We start from the raw sequence: 16,912 nt of genomic DNA, 5'->3' as shown, positions 1-16,912 counted from the left end.
TTACTATATACATCACTTCATACTAATTCTGAAAAATATTACTATCCCCATATCATAAATGAAGAAACTGCAGCTCAGACAATAAAGTGCCTGCCCAAGGATATAGCTTCTTCCTCAACAGTGGATGTGAGATTTGAACCTGACCCCAAAATCCATGCTTTTTACACTGTATCACACTGCCTCTATAAAATACTTTCTACCAAGGTTTTACTTTTATGTGACAACACACTACACAGTAACAGAAACAAATTACGAAAGTGAGAGTAAATGGCAACAAGAAGCCACAGCTAGAGGCAAAAGAGAAGGACAAACAATAAAATAACAAAAACACAAAATTGTGGAACAATGTAATGCAATTACTAACAGCCTATAAATCAAAAATCTCAGAAGGCAAATCAGTAGCACAGAATAATACCCAATGCACACAATGAATTCTCAATTTTATATCCTCCAAATCATCTTGGTTAAATTAAGTTTGAAGGATTCCATTTAAGAATTTCATTTCATCAACAAATGGTGCTGGGAAAACTGGACAGCTACGTGCAAAAGACGCCACTAGACTACTTTCTTTCACATACACAAAAATAAACTCAAAATGGGTTAAAGACCAAATGTGAGATCTGAAACTTATTAAAATCCTTGAAGAGAGCACAAAAAGTAATTTCTCTAACATCAGCTGTAGCAACACATTTCTAGATACGTCTCCAGAGGCAAGGGAAACAAAAGCAAAAATAAACTATCAGAACTATGACAAAATAAAAAGCTTCTGCACAGCAAAGGAAACAATCAACAAAACTGAAAGGCAACCCACTGAAAAGAAAATATTTGCAAAATATATATTCAATAAAGGGTTAGTACCCAAAATATATAAGGAACTGATACAACTCAACACCCAAAATTAACAAATAATCCAATTAAAAAATGGGTAGAAGAACATGAACAGACTTTCTCCAAAGAAGACATACAAATGGCCACAGACACATGAAAAAATGCTTAACATCACTCATCATAAGGAAATGCAAATTAAAACTACAATGAGATACCGCCTCACAGCTGTCAGAATGTCTAAAATTAAAAAAAAAAAAAAAAAAAACACAAGAAACAACAAGTGCTGGTGAGGATGTGGAGAAAAAGGAACCCTCTTGCATGGTGGGAATGCAAACTGGTGCAGCCACAATGGAAAACACTATGGAGGTTCCTCAAAAAATTAAAAAAGAACTACCCTACAACTCAGCAATTGTACTACTAGGTATTTACCCAAAGGATACAAAAATATTGATATGGAAGCAGTCCAAGTGTCCATCAACAGATGAATAAAGAAGATGTGGTATAGAGTGGAATATTATACAACCATAAAAAAGAATGAAATCTTACAATGTGCAACAATTAAATCTCCCCAGGTGGGGTTTGTATTCTAGGATGCTGGTGGGAACAGATGGTTACCGGAGAGGCGGGGAGAGGAACAGGTGAAATAGATGATGGAAATGATATAGTACACTTATCATGAAGAAAAAGAAAGAAAAGAAGAAAGGAAGAAAGAAGATTAGGAAAAACTTTATAATACATTTTACAAAAAATGACATTTAAAATAGCTTTGAAAAGATTTCAGTCTTCCCACAAAGATTTCAATTGGTAACCTTGGACAATATGATGAACTATCTTTGTCCCTGTGTTCTCATCTGTGAAACAAAAATAATAATAGAACCTATCTCATGGGCCTGATATATTAATTCATTAGATGAATTAATATACTATATGTATTAATATATTCTATGTTATATATTATATGAATATATATTAATATATTATATGAATTAATATATTATATGTATTAATTCATTAGATGAATAAATACATATAAATCACTTAGAATACTTATTGACACATGGCAGGTGTTCACTAAATGTTAGCTAATGAAGTCATTAATTATTCTCAAAGTTCATTTTAAAGTTCATTCTCATACTTCATTAGTTCATATTACTATGCTATAATCCATATAATGCAGTTAATTGCAGAGATTAGGTAAGAAAGATGAAGACTAAAAAAGAATACATAAAAGTGAGAGATGGATGTATACAAAGAGAACAGTAGAAGATAGGTGCCAAATTACCATCTTGCCCACATTTCTATCAAAATTTATCAAAATATCTCTTTCCTCCATAGGCTGTGAGCACTTTGAAGGCAGGTACTGTTATATTATTTTATATTTTACGTTACTTTATGTCATTATTTATATTATGCCATCATATTGCCTGCAACACAAGAGACACTAAATACGTGTATAATAAGGGGGGAGCAGAAAGTTTTTGTTTTTTGTTTTTTAAGATTTTTATTTATTTGTCAGAGAGAGAGAGCAAAGAAGCAGGTTCTCCATGTAGCAAGGAGCCTGATGTGGGGCTCGATCACAACCTGAGCGGAAGGTAGCCGCTTAACCAAGTGAGCGACCCAGGTATCCCTGGGGATCAGTAAGCTTTGAGATCAATGATGGGAGTACCTGATTTAACCATATCCTAACTGGGCCAGGGGTTAGAGTCAATAAAGACCTATTATCACTTTTTACTCAATGGATTATCAACACGCTATTTCCCTTTTCTTTCTGAACTAGAAAATAAATTTCTAAAATGTTTAAAAATAGTTAACTTGTTCTAAAATTAGAAATCATTCAAATGATAAAACAAATTTCAGTAATTTATGTTAAATATTACAAATATTGCTCTGATTAGTCTGTTATCTCCAAGGTTAATTCTAATGGTCAAAAGGTCAGAGTTATAGCAATAAACAGACACTACATAAGAGACACACCTACTTTTTAGCTGTTAATCTGCCACATGCAGTGCAGATACAAAAAAGTAAAGGCACAGGTACCTCTGACCTCTGGTACCAGAATAAGCATGTTTGGGGATGACCAACCCTAAGCCCCCTTGTCTGGGACCAACCTTACCCCAGATCCTATTTAGTATACAGCCTAAGCAACCATCAATTCCCCTCCCTCACAGTTATTTGGTGCAAGGGATATCCCTACCCCGAGCAGGAGAGCAGTCCAATTCTTCACCAGGAATATGGAAAGCTGGGAAACAAAACCTGAATTGAGAGATCACATGTCTCTCGTCTGGGGGCAGCATCACAGCAAGTTTAAGTCATATGCTGAAGCTAAGGGGAAAGCAAAAGTCAAGAGAAAGCCAGTCCAAAAAGGAGATAATGAAGCAGGGCTGGGGCAAGGGTGAGGGAGAAAGGCACTTGCCCTGGGTGCAGGATTTAAGAGGGCACCAAAAAAACCTCAGTGATCAAGAAAGGTAAATACTATAATGCAGTCTTAAAAAATCCAGATTAGTGTCCTACAATAGAGCAGAGGCACAACAGGAAAAAGAGAGTCCATGCAAGCTGCAGGCGGAGGAGGGAGTACAAAGGCTTTCCAAGTGCCGGCTCTGGGTTCCCAGCTGAGAACCCAGCTGTAAGAGAGATCAGCTATCTTAAAAACAATCCACTGCAATTCCCAACCCTGCCACCATACCTTCTGGAAACCTAGCTTAAGTGTCAGTCGTTTTCCCTGAGACCTAAAAACCTTGGCTAATGCATAATACACCTTTGGGAAAATGAGACATGCACATAAAACTACTTTAAAAAAAATCAAAGCAAAATAAAATTAACTGATTAAAGAATGGGACTGGTAAATAGTGCTACAAAAGATCAGAGATCACTGTGGGTGGTAAGGGAAGGACAGATTTAGCTAGAGAGGAGAAGCATATACTAAGCAAAGAGATCAAAGTACGTGCAAGGGGTGGGGAAGGAATAGGAAAGGAGCCAGCAAAAGGACAGGAAAGGAAAAGGGAAGGAGTGATCTTCACATACCCTGTATTCTGGCAAAGTAGTACAGTTCCTTGCTTTTCTGCCTCCAACCCTCAGATCACACTGCTCATTATCTCTTTTCCCCTTTTCTCCTGTTCAAATCCTTTCATATCTTTCAGGGACAGTTCAAACAACATTTCTTTGAAGAGGCTTCCCTGGTATCCTTTTTTTTTTTTTTTTTTAAGATTTTATTTATTTGACACAGAGATCAGAAGTAGGCAGAGAGGCAGGCGGAGAGAGAGGAGGAAGCAGGCTCCCCACTGAGTGGAGAGCCAGGACCCTGGGATCATGATCTGAGCCGAAGGCAGAGGCTTCAACCCACTGAGCCACCCAAGTGCTCCTTCCCTGGTATTCTCTTCAGAAGGAGATATATGCCAGAAGTGAGGTATTGGCAGTGGGAAAAGACAAAAAGAGAAGAGGGTATGGCAGGGGGGAAGGCTAAGGAGCTGAATGCAGTGATAAGCATTACTCTCTTGAGAGCAAACTATACCCAGGAGTTCACCTGGGATGCAGTACCATGTCTTAGGAGAGCAGAAAGATTGTTTGAATAGCCAAACTATGGAAACAGCCCAGATGTCCATCAATAGTTGAACAGATAAAGAAGATGTGGGATATTAGTCAGCCATCAAAAATAAAATAAAACAAAATCAAATCAAATCAAATCATACCATTTGCAATGACATGGATGGAGCTAGAGGGTATTATGTTAAGCAAAATAAGTTAATCAGAGAAAGACAATTATATTATTTCACTCATATGTGGAGTTTAAGAAACAAAACAGAGGATCGTAGAGGAAGGAAGGGAAAAATAAAATTAAATGAAATCAGAGACAAACTGTAAGAAACTCTTAACTATAGAGAACAAACAGGGTCACTGGAGGGAAGGTGGGTGAAGGAAGGGGTCACCGGGTTACGGGCATAAAGGAAGGCACTTGACATAATGAGCACTGGGTGTTAAATGCAACTGATAAATCACTAAACTCTACCTCTGAAACTAACAATACACTATGTTAATTGGATTAAAAAAAAGATTGTTTGACAAAAAGTAATAATGAGGGCTCAAAGTGGCAAAGCAAAGGCAGGTGGAAAGGGTGTGCTGATGACTTACAAGGGCTTGGAGAGGTGAAAATATGCATTTGACTTTCAAATAATCACACATTTATTGATATTTGCCAATCTAATTAAGCATTCTGCCCCACCACCAACCCACTTCCACCTACTCCCATACTTTCACTAAGGAGGTATAACACTCCAGTGGCAATATTAAAGCGGAAACAAAGAAAGAGGTCTTTAAGAATACTAACTTAGGTTAATGATCACCCACCATGAACAAAAATAAATCTTGGGATTATTTCAAATTTTGCAATACCTGCCCCAGGGTAAGGGTTGCCTGAATAGACATGGCACTTAAAATGTATACATTAAGGGGCCTCCTCTCTTTTCACTGCATGCATATCAAAGAAATACTCCATAATGACACTTCATTAAAAAGATAACACCACACCCAGGGAACCAAAATATTTTGTTGGTTATAGTTCCCCATATAGAAATCCCTTTACCTTATAATAACAATTAATAACCTCCTGCTCAAAGGGTCTTCTATGCAATAGGCTCAGGAACTTTAAGACTCTTTCCTATATGCCTATATACGTATTTAAATAATACATAAACGCCAGACCGTTGCTTCTGGTTAAAACAACTAAAAGCTCTGGGGAGTGTCTTAAACACCCAGAGAATACACGTGAAATAAATTCAACCTGCCATCACATTCTCCTCTACTCTTGTCCTCAGCCCTCATTTTCTTTCAGCTTGCCCTATTTTCATCCATTTTTTTCTCACCCACTTCAGGAACTGTATTCACTTGCATGTACTTGTAATGATATTAGTGCTCAGATATGCTCTGATAGGAAAGTGTTTATTTGTAAAGGGTTATCTCTGTGTATCAGGTACCTTAGTTTGCAAGTTTGTCTTGGTGTGTTTGTGTTCTTTAGTGAGTAGGTGTAGGTGTTTGAGCATATGTACCTGAGGGAGTGTATATCTTTACAGGTCAAAAAGTGTGCACATCTGTGAATGATAGCTGCTTCTCTGTATTTCAACAACTCTCAAACTATTCAGAGCATAAGAGCAAAAGAAATAAGTCACAAAAGATTATATACTGTATGATTCCATTTTGATGAAATGTCCAGAATAGGCAAACCCACATAGACAGAAAGCAGACTAATGGCTGCCTGGGGTGGCAGGGGACGGGAGAGGTTGGGGAAAGCCATCAGCAGCTGTTAATGTGTAAGGGGTTTCTTTTTCAGCATGATGAAAATGTTCTAAAATGGATTATGGTGATGGTTGCTCAACTCTCTGAATATACTAAAATTCACTGACTGGTACTCTTCCAGTGGGTGAATTGGATGGTGTGTGAATTTCAATAAAGCTGTTATATATTAAAGAGAGAAAATAAGGAAACCAGAGCTGTCCTGTATTTCTACAGAAAGGTAACCTGTCTTTGAAAATGTTAACTTTGCTTTATTTTACTTAAGCTTTGGATTCAAGATTCCCCACTAAAAAGTCCCCTAACTGCTCTTTTCTCCATCTCCAGCTTTCTCTTTACTAACAATGACACACATGTGGGAGACAGTGTTTCCTGATTATTGTTCAGTGTCATAACAGAAAAGAACAGATACACCATGATACACCCATATAAAAGTATGTATATGGATGAACAAAGCCTGGAAGGAAATGAGGAAAAATTGAAATAGTTACATTGGAGTAATACAGTTTGGCATGGAAAACAAAGGCAAAGGAAAAACTATACTTCCTTACTACCTGCAGTCCATTGACAAGTCCCTGAGACAGGCAGAGTAACATTCCTCTAGGAACTCAGCTGCCTGGATGTTAATGCTTTGCTAGGGGCAAAAGGCATCTTAGCCCCACCCCCAGAATCCTGGGGGTCTACCTTAGGGTACGAAAGTTCCTTTGGAAACTTGCTTTATCTCTATCCCCAAGATATATGCTGGCAGTTATCCCCCATATAACCCACTGATATACACCAGAAGGGTCTCATGACTAAGGTTTATTTAGACAGTAAAAAATGACCTTTTCCTAACAACACCTAGCCCTATTCAAGGTCCTCGAAACCTTGCTTCCAAAATTCCTTAGAGACATCCCCATCTCTAACCCCCTCCCAACTTGAAAGTATACAATGGGCCACTCTTCACAACCCTAGTACAGCCCCTTCTGCCCACAAGTTCTTCCCCATGCTTTAATAAAACTACCTTTTTGCACCAAAGATGTCTCGAGAATTCTTTCTTGGCTGTCGGCTCCAAATCCCAACATCTTTCCTACCTCACAGTTGACGTGACACTCTTTAAAAAATAATATTGTATTGTGTTATATTGGTCAGTAAAATCTGGGAGAAGAAAAAACCAACCTGTCTCCTTAGAAATTGTTCCAAGTCAAAGTCAGGAATTGTGTTGCACAAAGGACAGGACTAGAGTAGTGGAGTAAAAAGATGGAAACTAAAACACATGGATTATATATAGTTTTATTTATTTTCAGCAAATCAATAAACAAGAAAATATTAAGCTCTCTATAGCTTGCTCTAATAGAGGAGATCTCTCTGGGCTTGAATCTCCTTTCTCCTGGCTTATGGGCCTGGGTGTAACTGCCTGGCTTATGGGCAGGGTTTAACTGCTACTGAAACTAAGGGTGCCTCCATTACCTCAACCCACAGGAAAGCCATTTCAAATTCAAATTCATTATTGGCATTTCTGCATCAAAAAATATAAGGTAACCAGCCCTGGATTAATCTCAGGGTAGCTGCAGTCTGGAAGAAGTGCATAAAAGGTTTTTGTATTTTCCTTTTGCTTTTAAAGATACAGGGCCCACGCTTAAGACACTACAAATAAAAGCACAATGAAAATAAAAAGTAGCCCTACTGATTTTCAATTAAGATACCAAGTCCATCTAAGGGAGAAAGGCAAAAAATTTTTTAACTATGTTGCTGGCACAACTAGATATCTGTATGAAGGGAAAATGAACCTAAATCCTACCTCCCATCTTTACAAAAAAGTTAATTTGAGAGGGATCACAGACCTAAATGTAAAACGTGGAACAAGTATGCTTCAGAAAAGAAACAGAGAATATCTTTGCAACCCTAGGGATAGGCACAAAAAACACTAACCATAAAGTTAAAAACTGATAAAATTGACTTCATAACAATTAAAAATTTCTGCTCATCAAATCATCAAGAAAATAAATAGAAAAGCCAAAGACTGGGTAAAAAACTACATCTGAAAAGGACTTGTACTCACAATATATAAAGAACTCCTACAAACAACAGTTAAAAGATGAATCACCCAGTGAAAAAAATAGGCTACTTTAACAGATACTTTACAAAAGAAGTCAATTACTACATAGTGAAGTTCCTTAATTGTCCAAAAAAAACCCACAAACAAACAAACAAACAAATTAAGGAACACCTGGGTGGCTCAGTCAGTTAAGCAGCTGCCTTTGGCTCAGGTAATGATCCCAGCGTCCTGGGATGGATTCCTGCATAGGGTCCTTGCTTGGTGGGGAGCCTGCTTCTCTCTCTCCCTCTGCCTGCCGCTCCCTCTGCTTGTGCATGCATGCTCTTTCTCTGACAAGTAAATAAAGTCTTAAAAAAAATATATGAATTAAAACCACAACGAGGTACCATTTTACAGCTTCTAATGTGGCTAAAATAAAGTCTGACAGCACTAAAATTCACCAACATTAAAAAAATGTGAAGCAACTGGAACTCATATATAAACCACTTTGGAGAACTGTGTGGCAGTTTTTTAGTAAAGTTAAACATACATCTACCCTATGACTCAGTAATTCCACTCCTAGGTATTTATCAAGAAAAATGAAAACATCTATCCCCAAGAGATTTGTAAAGGAAATGTTCATAACAACTTTATTTCTAATAACCCAATCCTGGAAAAAACCCAAACATCCATCAAAAATAAAACAGATAAAGAGCTTAGGCTATATTCTTATAATGGAATACATTCTTCAATAAAAATGTACCAACTGGGGCACCTGGGTGGCTCAGTCTGTTAAACACTCAGGTCATGATCTCATGGTCCTGGGATCAAGCCCCCCCCCCACCTCCCGCTAAGCCTTGAACTCCCTCCCTGCCAAGCTCTGAGCTGAGTCTGCTTGTCCCTCTCCTTCTCCCTCTGCCCCTCCCCCTGCTTATGCTCTCTCTGGCAAAATCTTTTTTTAAAAAAAAGTACCAGCACACACAGATCAATCTCAAAAACATTATATAACACAAAAGAAGCCAGACACACAAAAAAGCATATACTACTGTACAACTCCATTTATGTCAAGTCCAAGACTAGGCAAAACAAATCTATGGTGTCAGAAACACGAGGCTGAAAGTGGTTGCTTTAGTGGAGGAGTGTGGGTGAGGAATGACTAGAAAGGGGCATGAGGGAACTTTCTATGGTGATAAAAATGTTTTCTATCTTATTTTGCTAGAAGTTACAGTGTATAAAGTTGTTAGAACTCCTTGAACTGGACACTCAACATATGTGCATTTTATTGAACGTTACTGATACCTCAATAAAAATACAAAGTAGCACTTTGCTTTAAGATACGTTAATCATTTTGTTTCAAATGAAATTCTAGAATATGGCATAATAGACAACTACATTTTCAATTATTTGCCACTCTCAATTACTCACATCTCTATTCCTTCATACTGCAAATACCAAAATGGATTACAGACACAGCTATCAGAATATATGTTCACGTTTAATTTTCATAAATAGCAAATTTAGTTTGATCCTACACAATTTTAATAGGTACCTACGGACTGTCAGAAATCCAGTAGACTTTTCTGTTTTCTATAGTATTTTCCTCTCAATATGATTTTATAGCTGTGATTTATAATTGTGTTGATCTGCTATAAAAATGAGATAAGTGGCGGCTCCTGGCTGTTTTGGTTGGTGGAACATGACTGAATCTTGGGGTTGCAGGGTATAGAGATTACTTAAAATAACAACAGCAAAACAAACAAACAAACAAAAAAAACCTTAAAAAAACAAACAAAAAGAATAAGTAAGACATATAAATCAAATGTCTTCAAGGAAAGTCACTGACAGAACAATAATGCTTTAGCCACTATGACAGCCTAGAAAATAATGCCCTCCTCAACTATTTTAATCAAGACAGAGCCCATACATATTTAACTTTAAGAACAATTGAAAAGCAAAAAGCATGATGAATAGTTTGCCAGCTAATTGGAACCATAAAAAATAACAGCCTAAATAACAAGATTTACTATATTAGTAATATATATTAGTACATCCAACTGATACCTGAAAACCCACGAGGCCCTTTTCTCCTGTTTTACCAAGTCCTCTTTCATCTTTCTTTCTCATCTTTTCCTCTCCCTCTTTTGGTCTCTATCCCGGTATAGTTTTATCCCCACCGCCTCTCACTCTCCCTATGATATTGCTAATTGATTTTCATACAGCCAGCTCGCCCCAGGTTCCAAATAAATTTACAAAATTGTAGTGTATTCTATGTAGATTTGTCACATACTCAAAACTGTATAGAGAGTATAGGTATAGCCTGAGGGCTACCTTCAGGTGAAGTTATTAACTGCAGAATAATTTGGCTTGGAGGGTATACCACAAAACTTTAGTATTAGTCATAAAAACATGATTAAAAGAAATTGAGAACTGGGACAGTAACATTCTCAGGAAATCATTTTTGTTCCTTCAGGTCTACCACAGGACTTGGAATGACAAATGGGGCCAATGTTTCCTGAATGAATAAAATAAATGAATATTAAAAATCAGAGATATTTAGGGCTAGAATAATCTTGGGATCATCTGGTCTAATAACCTCATTTTATTTATTTATTTAATTTATTTATTAAGTTTATTTGTCAGAAAGGGGATAGCATGAGCGGGGGAGGACCAGAGGGAGAAGCAGTCTCCCCACTGAGCAGGGCAGCAGAATGGGGGCTGGATCCCAGGACCCTGGAACCAGCACTTTAGCAAAAGCAGACCCTTAACCAACTGAGCCACTCAGGTGTCCCTAATAACGAACTCCAGACACCTGGCTAGCTGGGTAGAGCGCACGATTCTTGATCTCTGGGTTCTAAATTGGAGCCCCAGATGAGGAGCAGAGATTACTTAAAAAAATAAATAAATAAAGATAAGCAAACAAGAAATCCTCACCAGAGGGAAAGTAAGGAAGCTTATAGAGTTAGAATATACTGGGTTTTGCATTTTAATTCTCTTTTTCTTTCCTAGAAATGAGTTAGAAAGGGGACTGTAAATATAATGACTTCGGACTCTGAAAGAAGGGGTAGGATAAAAGAAGCCAAAGACTAGAAGGAAGAGACTAGCAAAAATAAATGAGGCTGGACAAAACTATTTTTCTAAGCCTAATATATTTTTTGACAGGCCAATTAATTAATCAAACTAATCCTCCAAAAAATTAATCTGAAGGATTCTCAGAAAAAGAAACATGAGCTGCATGAAAATGTTACAAACCATGGGAGACAGCACAGAGCTAACTTAAATGTCCACAGGCTTATTTCCTGTGCAAGTATGACCTCCTGGGATAAGTTTTACTGCAGTGTTCATCACCAGACGGCTTTTGGTTTTAAGAGAAGCACGTTGGAAATGCGATTCTTAACTAAACACTAAAAAAAAAAAAAAAAAAAAAAGAAAGAAAGAAAAAAGCTCTTTCCCATTTGTTTGTAATTAGATTGCAGGCTTGCAGAGGAAACACACCAACTTCATAAGCAGGAATACAACGACCCAGTCACGTCCTCAAAACAAATCAACACACAAACTTCACAGCTGGATCCAGCTGTGCTGCACAGGAGCCAGGAATTTATTTTAAGGCAGAGGATATAGATCAAAAACGGCAAATCCAAGACAAGCCAGATTTAAACCCCCCTCCCCGCCCGCAAAAGGGTGTGACCTAAGGTTCGTTTTTTTGTTTTTTTTTTTTCTTTCTCCTCTTTCTTTCTAACTTTCAACTAGCAGAAGCCTTTGAAGGAGTGTTGCTGAGAAAGCCTGTTTAAGAGGATCGCCCCTCAGCTACTCCTCCGTGGAGTAGAAGGGGCGGACAGGCACCGCGAGCTCGCACAGCTTCGGCAGGCGCGGGCTCCGGCGGGAGGGGAAGGGGCCGGTCCCGAACCCGGGGAGGCTGGGCCCCCGAGTGATTCATCAGCAACCGGGGGTTCGCGCGCCTCCAGCGCGGGCGACGCCCAGCGCGCCCCACGGCCCCTACCCGGGCCCGTCCCCCACCCTCAAGCAGCCCCCAATGTCTCCACGCTCCTCCCAAGAGACACCGGTAGGGTTAGGAAATCGGGGCTGGCGGCTGAAGGGCAGCAACCTCTCCCTCCTCAGCCACCATGGCCGGTGCGACTCCCTGCCTGAGCCCGCAGACGGACTTCCTGGAAAGCACCGGGCTAGGTTTACCTGACTGGCACCCGTTGGGGCCGCCGACCTTCTTCACAGACCCGCGGGAAAGGTCTGTCCCTCGATTCCCGGGACCCGCCCGTAAGCCCGCTTCTTTCTCCTTGGGAGTTGCCCGATCCACTCGCGGATGCCCCAACCCGACGGCTCTGTCTGTGCTGCTGGTTCCCCCTCCGCCACAGACGCGCGTGCGCACTCCTGGGTTGCGGGGCATCTTGGGAGTTGTAGTTCCGGCAAGGAGGGCGACGCTCTGAGCTGACCCTGGTTTTTGCAATTTGCAGGATGTTTGAAGCAGCTGCTGATAGCAAGCCTTACTCCAGCCGGCGACAAGGATCTTTACTAGTGGAAATCTCTACCCTGGACCCTTTGGGAGCTATAAACAGCAACTCGAGGCTCTTTGGGATAGACTTCCTCTTTACTTTGACTTTTACTGAAGAGGCATACAAGGCAGGGCTTATATCCTACCCTTGCTTGCTAATGCAAGGACATGACATCGAGCCCTTTAAGCTCGTCGTGAAAAACTGATAGAAAAGTAAACAAAGGCGAAGTCAGAAAAGGGGCATAAATCACGCAGATGTCATCTCAAGGACGTAGTGACCCTAGGGATTTCCTTGGGCATGTACAAGGGATGATGTCTCAGCGATAGCCCCTATATACCCGGACAGTTTGGGCCGCAACCCATCTTCCCATTCCAGCCTCAAGCTCTACACCAGGTGGTGAAGCTGGGTTAGTATGAGTGGGAGAAAAAACCAGAAGTGCCGCTCAAAGAAGGGGACTGGGACAGATGGGTAGCCTATAAGGAAGGATGAGGAAAGTGGGAACACCTCAGAGGGCGGTGCTACGGTGGCCAATGAAGTGGCTGCCTTTTGTGCAGGGCTCTGTGGAGAGGGGACAGCAATGGCCTTCCGTTCATTGGTAGTTGCTCATTGGTAATTTTTCTGTCCTGCTCTTCATGACTAAACCTTTCCCAGGAGTCATGCTCGGCTTTGATACACCATCTCTGAAGAACGCAACCAGGAAGAGGACGAAGTGCCTGCTTGAGGTACATTCCAGCTACTCCTAGTGTGGAAACCGACTAATGGTTAATCCTCTCCTGTCATTTACGTGTTCCCTTCAGAGCAGGAAGCACCCTAGGTAAAGTAAACACCCTGGAATTTCATGCTAGTTGTATCCATTAATCCCTGAAATGAAAATCACTCATAATTTGGAGTTTTTAAGGAAAAAAAAAAAAACAAAACCTTGTAGGTTGCAAGTACTCTTAGAAGACCGTTGACATTAAATCTCATAGCCACTACACCTTATTTTCTGTAGCATTTTAGTGTTTATGGATTTCTCCAATATTCTTGGATATAGCAGCTTTCTGAGAGCAACTTCCTACAGAATTCAGTTTCAACTAATATTGAGTACTTAATCCACACCATGCACTGTACCAGCACATTTATAATATTTCATCCAGTCCTCCAAATAACCCTACAAAGAATATATTTGTATCTTCCATTTCTACAGATGAGAAAGCTAAGACTCAGAAAAGTTAAGTAATTTGCACAAAGTCACACAATCATAATTCGGAGATCCAGAAATAAAGCACAGGTATGCTGATTAAAATTCTAGCATGCTTTCCACTGTTGATCAGACTGATGTATCTCCTAAACTCATCAAATTCTTGAAGGTAATATAATCTGTGACTGTATCCACTGTACATGAAAAGAATTCTCTCACACAGTCCAGGAACATTGTACTCTGACTGGATAAGAGATTCATTTGATCTGGATTCATTTGATAGTTCTATATTTCATTATATATTAATATATAGGAATTTTGGCTTACCAGCAAATGTCCTATAAATTCCTGTAACACCTCTGGGGCATCACTCCTGGGAAAACTGACAAAATTTCCTGAACAAGTTGAGTTCTTGAACAAGCAAAGCAAACTACAGCCGTCGAGATATAGTTTGTGTCTTTAGGCATGGAGGGCTTTTAATTCAGTATCTGATAATCTATGACATGTTTCCTCTCTGGTCTTCCAATATGGGGTGTTAAGAATACCTTCAATGTATTTTATCTTTCTCACTCTCCCTCTCTCTCTCTCTCTTTTTTAAGAGAGAGAGAGAGAGCACACATGTGCATGGGGAAGGTGTAGAGGGAGACAGAGAGAATTTCAAGCAAGCTCCACACTAAGCTGAGCGCAAAGCCCCAAACTCATAACCCTGAAATCATGACCTGAGCTGAAATCAACAGTTGAATACTTAACCAACTGAGCAACCCAGGTGTCCTTGTATTTTCTCTTTTAGATAAGTTACTCATTTAAAATTTTTCCCAACAAGTGTCTAACTCTTTTTTTAGTTGCTTTTTCTAAAATAATGTGATTCGGTGCTGGGTTTTTCCCCCTTTCCTCAGACAAATATTAACATATTATAACCACAGAGCTCACAGACATGAATCTCCTAACCCCATGTGATTTAAATATTACATATGAGTGGGGGGGGCACCTGGGTGGTACAGTCAGTGACTCTTGGTTTTGGCTCAGGTCTTGATCTCAGGATCATGAGATAGAACCCCAAGTGGTGCTCCACGCTGAACACAGAGTCTGCTAAAGTTTCTCTCTCTCTCTCTCTCTCTCTCTCCCTCTGCCTCTCCCTGCCTTATGCTCTCTCTAAAGTAAAAAAATCTTTAAAAAATAATTTAGAAATACTACACATGGGACCTGCGGTGTTAACAATCATATCCTGGTGTTGAATAAGACTGTAAAAAATAGAACGTGCTTCCACTGCTGTGATTCTCCGCACTAACAGTTTCTGATTTAAAAACAAATGAGATCATGTCACCTTTCTGCTCCAAACCACTCATAGCCTCTCAATCCATTTTGAATAAATCCCCAAGTTACCACCCCTACAAGTTCTTATGTGACTTTTTCCTACCATACTCTCTCACTCTGCTCCAGTACCCTGGTTTCCTTGAGGTTTCTCCATATTGCCAAGTACATTCCCACCTCAAGATCTTTGCACTACACAGGAGAATGCTTTTCCTTCCAAATACTCATGGCTCGTGCCATCATTTTAATGAAGGTTCTGCTCAAGTGTCACCTCCTCTGGTCACCCTACCTTGCCTTCCTCTCCTTTCCTTACTGTCTTTAGAGCACTTGTCACTACCTAATATCATCTTGCTTGTATACTCAGTGTAAGCTCATGGAGGACTTTGTGTTGTTTACAACACATCTTTGCATCTGCTACAGTGCCTGACACAGGCTGGAGATTCAATAAATATTTGTAAATATGAATATTGAATCCTTCCCTCCCCCTCCTCTTCTCAGTTGAGGACACAGAACAAGAGGGTTTGCCTGTAAATGCCAGCCAGTGACCTCATGCAGATATAAACACCAGCTGTGAGAGGGTTGGCTCCACAGGACAAGATACAGTGAAGCTCATCCTGAAATGGAGACAGAGCTCTCTTTTAAAAAAGACTATGCTTTGGGGCGCCTGGATGGCTCAGTCACTAAGTGTCTGCCTTTGGCTCAGGATCCTGGGATCGAGCCCCGCATGGGGCTCCCTGCTCAACAGAAAGCTTGCTTCTCCCTCTCCCACTCCTTCTGCTCGCATTCCCTCTCCTGCTCTCTTTCTCCCTGTCAAATAAATAAATAAAAATCTAAAAAATAAAAAGACTATGCTTTATGGGTTGTCATTACTAGCTTACGGTTAGCAAAACACATTCTTTTTTTTTTTTTTTAAGATTATTTATTTATTTATTTGACAGACAGAGATCACAGGTAGGCAGAGAGGCAGGCAGAGAGAGAGGAGGAAGCAGGCTCCCCGCAGAGCAGAGAGCCTGATGTGGGGCTCGATCCCAGGACCCTGGGATCATGACCCGAGCCGAAGGCAGAGGCTTTAACCCACTGAGCCACCCAGGCGCCCCAGCAAAACACATTCTTTTTTTTTTTTTTTTTGCAAAACACATTCTTAAAAAGAGAAAAAGAAAAGGAAAACCCTACAAGTTAGATTGATATAAATAAGTGAAAAGATAAAGCCACTGAAGTCCTGTGGTAGATTGAGATATTTTCCCCAAATATTTGCTCTCCTCTACAGGACAGAACAGCCCTACCCACTGCTATGTGACTTGCAATGTCCTATAGACATTTTCAGGCTTGGCTATGATCTGGTAATACATTTTTCCTTCTTTCTTCACACAGATCTTGTTATACTGTAATCTCAAAGTTTATATACATGGACCTTTTTTTGAGCCAATGAGATGTGAGTGGAAGGGACAACAGGACAGCTCTGAATAGAAGCTTTAAGAGTCATTGGTATTTCTGGGGTGCCTCAGTCAGTTAAGCATCTGCCTTGAGTTCAGATCATGATCCTGGGGTCCTGGGATCAAGCCCTGCATCAAGCTCTCTGCTTGGCGAGGAGTCTGCTTCTCCCTCTTCTCACTCTCCCTCTGTGTGAGCTCTCTCTCAAGTAAATAAATAAAATCTTTAAAAAAAAAAATCACTGGTGTTTCCCACTAGTGTGCTTACTCTCTCTCTCCGGGAGGAGTGTGACATGTCCCAAACGGCAGTTGGTCCACCGGCCCGGGGTTGTAGAATGAGAAGTCACATGGGGCAGCGCCT

At 40.1% G+C, this 16,912-nt stretch overlaps 1 protein-coding gene across 1 annotated transcript in view; it reads right to left on the bottom strand.

The window, feature by feature from the left end:
• The window catches only part of LOC111160149 (tropomodulin 3), an 83,763-nt gene extending 71,264 nt beyond the window's left edge, over nucleotides 1-12,499 (bottom strand). The window contains exon 1 of the mRNA XM_022523020.1: nucleotides 12,314-12,499. The gene's annotated coding sequence lies outside the window, so the exon portion shown is untranslated. The remainder of the gene's footprint in view (nucleotides 1-12,313) is intronic.
• Between the last annotated feature and the right edge of the window lie 4,413 nt (nucleotides 12,500-16,912).

Source organism: Enhydra lutris, unplaced genomic scaffold, assembly GCF_002288905.1.
Source record: "Enhydra lutris kenyoni isolate GAN:26980312 unplaced genomic scaffold, ASM228890v2 scaffoldscaffold4, whole genome shotgun sequence".
Classification (NCBI taxonomy): Eukaryota; Metazoa; Chordata; class Mammalia; order Carnivora; family Mustelidae; genus Enhydra; species Enhydra lutris.
Note: the sequence above shows the minus strand (reverse complement) of the source record. Positions and strands in the feature narration are given on the sequence as shown.